Consider the following 9,970-nt stretch of genomic DNA (forward strand, 5'->3'; position numbering starts at 1 on the left):
CTTACCTACTCCTATTCTCATAACCCTAATATTAGCACGACTATTTCCTTCAATTGCATACAAAATTAAATCTCAAGATAGGCCATGCTATTCAAACCTCCAATCCATCAAAACTATGGCACTACTCTCCTGACTTCTACTGCTTATTACCTTACGTACCTGTTTAGGCTAATCACCGTTGATTCCCAAACTTCCACTTTCAAGATTTTATTAACCACTACACATGGCGACTCAACAATCTCTCTTCTAGTTAAATAAAATGTATATAATTCTCCCAATTGGACACTCAAACTCCAAAAGAAAGTATAGCCTCAAAATTTAAATTCCTGTGTGACCTCAAGTCACAATTAATTCTCTAAGATAGTCTCCACAATAAATGCCAACTATCACTCCAATTGGTAACCCACTTCAACTGTACACTCCGATCAACTCACTAAGAACTCGAAGTTAAAATCTATTGAATTTAATACTATCACATCTAATCCATTTCAGTACTCACCAAAGCCACTTCTCTCAAGCCAAAAAGAGACTAGGATTTGTACTCTCCGAAATCCATACACTCTCACCACCACTATAAATGGATCTCATGTACCCTTAGCTAAGATCAATAATCATTCTAACGTATAAGTGATCCATCACGTCCATTTCCAACATCCGTACCTTATCCTCAAAATAAACAAAATTTCATTTCCCAAAACCTGCATCATCTATTATCCTCAACTCGGTATGAATCAATCCTAAAACTTGTCACTATAACCTCGAGCTATAACAATTATTGCCAACCCACATTCCATTGAGTAACACGCTTCGACTGAACGCTCCAATCGATTTACCACTATCATGTGTCAATCTCATACGTCCTTAGCCGAAACCAATAGTCATTCCAACGTACAAGTAATCCATTACTACTATTTCTATCATCTAGACTTATATCCGCAAATCAACATGAATCATTCCTATATCTGCTTAACTTATACCCTTAATATAAGCAAATAGTTAACGCTTAAAACTTTGTACAGAAAATGACCTTAAACCTGCTAATAATCCGTTCCCAAAAGTCTCTAGAACATAAGGTCTCAACTTCAATCGAATTCAATACCAACAATTAAGGTATTGCTTCCAAAACCTCAATGGGTCCATATCTTCCGAACCGACAAAAATCATTTCCTAAAATCGGTTACCACAACCTCGAGTTAACAATAGTCATTTTCTGAACTAAGTCAATATCTACAATCCTCAAAGAAGTATATGAGCTATATCATTACCTTCCATTCTCAAAGAAATGTACCCCAGAAAAATTTCATATTATTAACTAAACTCTGATCAACCCCATTTTAATGGTTGCAAACTAATCACTCTCCAGAGTGGATCAAGCTAACACCCCAAGTCTGTAAAATTAAGAAGTCAACTCTTATTATAAATTGGTCCTTCAACTCTGTAATTCTAAAACCTTAAATCAAATAAGAATAATTTCTAAAATTTCTAAGATCAATGAGCTTACACCCCATAATAGGACAATCGGCTCCCAAAACTTTTAAAATCTAATACATTAACGGATAATAAATCATTTTCTGAAATCCTCGAGATTGATAGCTTTAATCCAAAACATTCACCTTAAAACTTGTAAATTTTAAAACCCCAATTGCCACCAAAATGTTCATCCGAATCAGCGAAATTTAAAACTTGAAATTTAATTATTTCCCCCAAAGCTTGTCGAACCTAAAACCTTAATTACCAAAATCTTATTTCCTAAAATCTATAAGGCCTCAAACCTTAGATAAAATTATCTTAAACCAATCCTTAAAGTTCGTTGAACCTACACTCTCCTATTCTATAGCTTCATTACATAAATTCTACAAAATCTAAGACCTCAACCATCTTAAGCGACTTAAAGCTAACTCCCCTCCTTAGTTGCAACTTACATTCCTACTCCCAAGAAATTGCCTAATCCATGTCGTTCCCTTCTAGCCACAATATTATGAAAGTAACCCACCTTTATAAAATTCAACCCTACTTCACTAAGAATTTTTTTTTTTTTTTTCAACGACGTTCTCAATAGTACCGTCCTCCTGCCATAGCACAATCCTCAATCCCACTTTAACTCCGGACAAAAAAAAAACAAAACAACTTAAAACAAAATAAACAAAACAAATAAACAACATACTTGCAATTCAAATAAAATCAAATCAAGTTAAAGAAAAACAAATAAAACCATCATAAAACCAAAAACCAAAACCAACATCACACAGCAAGAAACAAAAGAAACCAGCATGCAAAAACATAACCAAATAAATAAAAACAAGCAAACAAGCTCAAACAGATAAACAAATAAAACAAATCAAATAACAACTTTACTTAACATAATTTTAAAACACAAACTTTAAAAAGCATTCTGGTACTGCCTATGGGACATGTGGTTTTACCCAGAGCCAAACCGCTCTGATACCACCTGTGACGCCCCCAATTCCCCACGCCCGAACACGAGAAAATCGAGACGTCCGGATGGTGACAACCCGGGTCACCATCCCATCGACGGGTGCCAAGTGTGTGCAAAGGCAACAAGTGTGCACAAGAAAACGCAGCGGATAACGAAAGTCATATAACTAAGTACCAGAATTTTTTTTCTTAACATAATACAGACTGTTTAAAACATACATAAATAAAATATTACAAAAACCACAAATACAGTTTTAAACAAATATAAAACATATCATCAGCAACCCGGCGGAGCCGCATCCTCGGGCTCAGCCTCCTCCTCCTCATCCTCATCACCTGCACTAAAAGCTACGGAACCACAAATGGTTCCGCAGGTAAGTAAACCCAAACGCTACCAGATAAAAACACATAGGACTCAAACAATATGCATGAAACATGCCCAATGCACAAAGCCCATAAAACATAATTTTTTCCACACACGCCAAAAATCCCATTTGGCCCAAAAACATATCCTTTCCGAAAAACACGCCAAAAGTCACATTTGGCCGCCAAAAGTCCATTTGGCCCAATATCTCGCCAGAAGTCCATCTGGCCCACGCCAAAAGTCCCATTTGGTCCGATGGCTCTAAAAATTAGTGGGGATGATCTATGGTGGAAGGGGAAGAGAATGGTGGTGACGGCGCACCAAACGGTGGCCGGACGGTGGAGAACCGGCCGGTCAAAGTGGAGGCAACGAGAATGAGAAAAAGAGGGAGGACGCACGGGGAGAGGGAAACCGAAAAGGAAAAGAGAAAGAAAAAGAAGAAAAGAAGAAAAGAAGAAAAAGAAAAAGGAAAAAGGGAAAGGAAAAAGAGAAAAGAAAAGAAATGAGGTCCAGTCCTCACTCCGGAAACCAAAACTGATCCGCCGAAAACGATTTTAAAAACCGTAAAACGACTAAATAAAATAAACACCACATCAAATAAATTAAAAACCAATTTAAAACACATTAATTTAAAATAAATAAACTAATATATTAATTAAATTAAAAACAACCCTTCAGTGAAAATACACGCAAAAGCGGGTCATCACAGTCACAATGATATTTGATTTTTGATGCTCCTGCTGATAAGAGAGGCCTTAATTTTTATAACAAACAGTACATTAGATGTTTTAAATAAAAATAGATTTATTTTAAATAGGCAAATAGTATATGATTCTTTTACACAAATGATAATAAACAATTATTAAAAGAAATGTCTTAAGTTTTATTTTAAATTAATTGAAACTTTTTAAGTAGCAAAAAATTGTTGTTATATTGCTCATAATAAATTTTTTTAATTAAATTTTTTATGTTTTTGTAAAAGTTTATAAATTTATTTCAATTTTAATAAATCATAAAATTTTTATGAAATTGTTATATATTATAATAATTTTAAGTACAGATTTTTATTATCAATTAGAAGCATTTTTTTTTGTGTAAAAGTTTTTTGTTTGACATACTTTGAAATGGAAAATAGCATATTATTTTTTATAGTTTAGTTTTTAATGTTTTATACCATTAAGGAGAGATTATTAATTAGATAATGAAATAAATATACTTTTTGATATAATTTCATTTCAATAAATATATTTCAATTAAAAAAAAAATTTACTTTTTGAGCTAAACACAATTTAAGCTAACAATTAAATAAATTAAAAATACTCCTAATCATAAATTTGAATAAAATCAAACTGAAATTGGTAAAAGACTTAAATATTAACTTTGTTATATTATTTTTTTGAAAAATGGAAATTAATAAATATATATTTAAATACATAAATAAAATATCTTGTTTTTAAATATATTTCAATAAAAAAAATTAAAAAACATTGAAATTCAAAAGACAAAATACAAAAACAAAATTTCAAATTTTCATTAAGAAAATGTGATTTTTAATAATGTAAAATTAAAAACTTTGGAATTTAACTTGATTAAAAGAAAAAATTAAGATATTTAATATTATTTGTATTTATATATACAAATATAAAAATCAAAATATTTGTTAAAATTTGAAAGAATTTCTATAGTTAATGCTTAAATTTTTATTTATTATTATTTACTTTTAGACTTTTACTTGTTATTATTTATATCTACACTTTTAGTCATAAATGTCATTTTTTATGCCTTTTTATTTTCTTAATAGCTGAAATTTGTTAATTTTTATTTATTTATTTTTTAATTCTTTTATTTTTTGTTAGCAAAAAAAAAAAGATTTGCTTAAATGAATTTCCAATTAGAGCTAATTTAAAAATATTGTTAAAATTTTTCAAATGTTAATTCTATGAATAAATCAATTTATATTTAATTATTAACTGCTAATCATATACACAAATTTTAATTTTTTTTATTAATTCATATTATATAAAACATTCATGACATTATACCTACCTCACATAAAATAATATTTTAAGTGATATTTAAGTTAAAAAATTGTTTAATAAAATTGTATTTAATTAAAAGTTTGTTTGTAACAAGAAGATAAAAATATAAAATTTTGTTTTTAATGTTTTTGTGATTATCCATTTTTTTATATTTTTAGATAATTAAAATATAGCTTAATAGTTAAACAAAGAAAATGGGAAAAAAAAAAGACAGAATTATTGTTTATGGTTGGTAACAAAATAGGATTTAATATAAAAATTATATGAGTTTGTAAATAATTCTAACAAAATTTTTTGTTATCAGAAAAACATTAAATATTCTTTATGTCATTTAAACAATAAATTGTTTTTTTTGATATTTTTACATAATAAAATTAAAATTTTATAATGTAATGAAAATAATAGCTATATTATAATAAGAAGTCAATTTAATTAACAAATTTTTTTTAATGTATTTTTTTGTCAAAAATCATTTTAGATAAGACTGACTCTTAAAACATTCATTTGTTGCTAACAAGAGGTTGTTTTTTAATTTATTTGAAGAGAAAATATCTTTAATTGTCAGCTTTTAATTAAGTTGTTTTTGTCCTTATTTGAGAAAAAAAAACTTTAGTTCTTAGTATTTTTGATTACTTTTATATGTTTTTGTGAATTTTTGGGTTTTGCTTTTCAAATTACCACTCTTTGTATGTTTTGCAAGGTATTAATTTTGGATTTTTGCTTTATTTCTGGCGTAGGGGTTGCGGTAGTTGAAAAAAATTAAAAATAATATTTCGATTTTATTCTTACATGGAAAGAACGGTCTAATATGTTTTATACATTTACATTATAATTTAGCTTTTTAGATTATAAAGTAAATTTTGTTTAACTAAAAAAGTTAAATATATTTTTAATACCAAAAAAAATTATTTTTTATTACAAAATAGTTAAATTTAGTTTCAAAACAAAATAAAAAGATTATTAAGTAAAATCTTAAACATGAATCGGAAACAAGTAGATATGTAAATATTTAAAATGAAGATTTTGTTCCATTGTATCTAAAGATAGAGCTAAATAATAACAAAACAAATTACAAAAATATTACATAAAGATAACGTTACTAAAACTAATTTACAAAAATATTACTAAAATTACAACGCTTCCACTGATCTGTACAAAATAATGCCCTGAAGAAATATGGCCCACCTAAACAATTAAAATAAGAATAACAAAACAAATAAAAAATTTAAATATATTTCTTCCGTAAATAATACACATAAAATACAAAAACAATAAAAATTGAACAACAATTAAAATTTAGATGTCAAAAAATAATGCCCAAAAAATTTACACCGTACTTAAACATTTAAAATATGAACAACAAAAGAAATAAAAAAAATTAAAATTTAAACATATCAGTTCAATAATTTTACTCTTTTGATTACAAATAAAATTTTAAATATTACAAAAGATTAATTTGAAATAAAATATATATCTTAAAAGATTTGGAACCAAGATTTTTTTCCATGGTATTCAATGAGACAGAGCAAAATAATAACAAAAGAATTATTACAAAATTATTATATAATCAGAAAGCCACTACAGCCAAAAGAATTATGTTTTATTGAGTTATTTACAAGATGAATAACAATAGATATAAAAAATTTAAACATATGGCCTCCATAAATATTATACATACAAAACGAAAACAACAAAAAGTGGTTGAGTACAACTGTTGCTTTTATATACAGATCTCTCATTGAAGCTTAACATGCAAGTCAAAAAGTTAAAATTGAAATTAGAATAAAAAAGATAAACAATGGTATGCAAACTTAAAAAGTTTGTTCAAATGTATTAAAAGAGTTAAAATGATATTTGTTTTTTGTTCTTGAAGTGGAATAATCTTAAGTTTGAAAAAGATTATTAAAGTAAGCAACTTTCAAAATGTATGTTAAGAAATTAAATCTTGAAAAAGAAAGCCACATTAATTAAAAACAAAATCTTAATTTTTATAAAACAGAGATATATAAAAGAAATAAAAATTATATAACATCGTTATATGTATTTAAAATTAAGAAAATATAAAGATACAATAAAAACAAATCAAACCAAACAAAGCAAATGTAGCTTTGAAAATTAAATGTGTGTATATGGTTGTTTTATAATAAAACTGTTTAAACATTTTTTAAAAATAAATAAAAATTCACATTCATTTAAAAACAGAATTAATTAATAATTAAGTAAAATGAAAAATATTTTCAGTAAACATTTTCTGTAGGATTAATATTTCCCACATATATAATACTAATTATATTTCACACTATATAGTTTAAACAAATTACATTTGTAGTATTAAGGTATTGAAGTTTACTATATTTTACGTATAAAAGAAATAAGGCATATCACGGAAATCCTTTACTGTTAACAAAACTTGTGTTTTTTCCATTTTTTTATTTGTACTATAAAGGTATGGAAGTTTAGTACATTTTATGTATAAAAGAAATAACCCTTGCCAATAAAATAATTATTTTATTTTTATATATACATAAGTATGCTTTCAAGTTTTTTAGTTTGAAGAAATGAAATATTTAATTTTTGACTATATACATTTAGCTTAATGTATGTAAAAAAACGAATTTACTATCAAAAAATTAATAAGTTTTTTTTTTTTTTTATATATATTTGTATCAAATTTATTTACTTTTTTAAAAACAAGCATACAACTTGTAAAACAAGCTGGAAGTTTTACAAAAGTAACAACATATTTAAGCAAACAATAATTTTAAGTTTTACAAAAGTATATAAAACAAAGAATATAATTTGTGTGAAATTATTTTATATTAATAAACCATTTTTAAAGAAATGAATGTTAATTACAAAACAAGCTGAAAATGAACATGGAACATAATAAGCTATAAAATATAAACAAACAATAAAAAATGACTAAACAATTTAACATTAACAAATCAATTAAAAGTAAAAAATAAAATTTTCAGAACAAACAAATTTAATATGAACATGTAATACAATAACCTTAATATAACAACAACATATAAGCTCTTTAGATTGCAAACCAACTTTAGAATTAACAAATGAAAACATATAATATAACTGTAAATCAAAAAATACATTAAATAAACTCACCAAAAAAATAGTAATTTTAGTTTACCTGTAACAAACATAAACAAATTACAACAAATAAAAGCATATAAACAAGGAAACAAATTCCCACACAAAAACAACATCAAAACATGCAACTTAAGAAAAAATTAAACAAGCATTTAAAAACATATTAAACAAATAAAAAATCAATAAAAATTTAAATATCTTATAAATTGTGACATAACAAATAAGTCAACGTTAAAAAAAAAAAAAAAAAAAAAAGCTGTGGTCTCAGACAGAAGTGATATCATAAAAAAATGCAGATAAACTACGGTTTCAGATATCACAAATTCAGATGCAACAAATTAACTCAACTGTAAAAAAATAAACAAAAAAAATAAATTAAAAAATATAACTAATTTAAAACAGTAGAACTTTTATCTTATAAGGCATGAAAATAAAACAATAAGTCAAAAAAATAGTCACTTTTAAACCATTGTGTCACAATAACATAAATAAATCTAAGACACTGTGTCAGACCATGCTGTTATCCTAACCAAAATCTCACACAAAACGTTTAGATGATTTTAATTTTATTCAAAAAGGCAAAAAAATCTCTGACACGCCTCTAAATCAAAAAGTAAATACAACCTCAAAGATTAAAAAAATTTAATGGAACAAAGAAATCTGTAAAGAAGGTCACAAAAAAAAAAAAAAAAAAAAAAAACACAAATCGACCAAATCTCAAAAAAACACCAAATAAAAATTCATAAGCTCATTTTTAGGAAAACCAAGTTCATCATTAACCACAGCATTAATGTGATGACCCGTTTTTGAGTGTATTTTCACTGAATGGTTGTTTTTAATTTAATTAATATATTGGTTTATTTATTTTAAATTATTGTGTTTTAAATTAGTTTTTTTTTTTTTATTTATTGGATGTTGTGTTTAATTTATTTAGTTTTACGATTTTAATCTAGTTTTCGGCGGATCTGTTTTGGTTTCCGGAGTGAGGACTGGACCTCATTTATTTCCTACATCTTTTCTTTTCTCTTTTCCCTTTTCTCTTTTTCTCTTTTCTCTCTTTTTCTTTTTCTTTCTTTTTTTTCCTCCCTTTTTCTTTCCGTGCGTCGACCCCTCCCCGTGCGTTTTTCTCTCATTTATCCATCCCGTCGCTGCCCCTTTGACCGGCCGGTTCTCCGCCGTCCGGCCACCGTTTGATGCACCGTCACCACCATTCTCTTCCCCTTCCACCATAGATCATCCCCACCAATTTTCAGAGCCATCGGACCAGCCGTTTGCTTTCGAGAGCCGCCGGAAGTGGCTGCACCTGCTCTGTTTTTGCCCCTGTCGCCGGAACTGTTTTCTGCCCAGACCGCCGCCGTCCGGCCACCATTTGGCTCGCCGCCGGTCTCGTTCGAACCCCCTCCCTCCGGCGCACCTTCCCACCAAATATCTCCCCCATCCGGCCGGCCGTTTGGCCGGAAGAGCCATTTCTTTCCCCACGGATTTTACTCCGATCCGCCGCCGTCTCTCCACCTCCGGCCACCATTTCTTCACCACTTCATCACCGACTCCTTGCCGTCCTAACCCACCTATTTCCGGCCTCCAACGACCACCGGAACAGCTCCTACGAGCTTGCTTTCCGATTTGAGTTTTCCAGCCTATTTCCGGCGTTTTCGCCGCCACCCACGGCCAACCACCACTTCCAATAGCTTCACAATCATCCCTAAACCATTCCCTATCAATCCTAAGCCCTGGTTTGTCCCCGTTCAAAAATGGGTAATTTATTACCCACGGACAGTGTAAATTACACTGTTACGTTGCTTTTCCTCCGCCGTTTGCAACGCCGCGAGCTTTCTAAAAATACCGTATAGCGCTGTAAGTATTTTCCAAACCCTATTTTCAGATTTTAATATATATTTCTCATTCAATTATTTACTGTTGTTGATTGTTGGTTCCGGACTGAGTCCGAGGAGTTTCGGGGGTCGGATGGATGGAGGACGGAGTTACTTGTTTTATTGATTTATATCGTTGGATTATTTTATTA

This window comes from Carya illinoinensis, chromosome 9 (genome assembly GCF_018687715.1).
Source record: "Carya illinoinensis cultivar Pawnee chromosome 9, C.illinoinensisPawnee_v1, whole genome shotgun sequence".
In the NCBI taxonomy this organism is placed as follows: domain Eukaryota; kingdom Viridiplantae; phylum Streptophyta; class Magnoliopsida; order Fagales; family Juglandaceae; genus Carya; species Carya illinoinensis.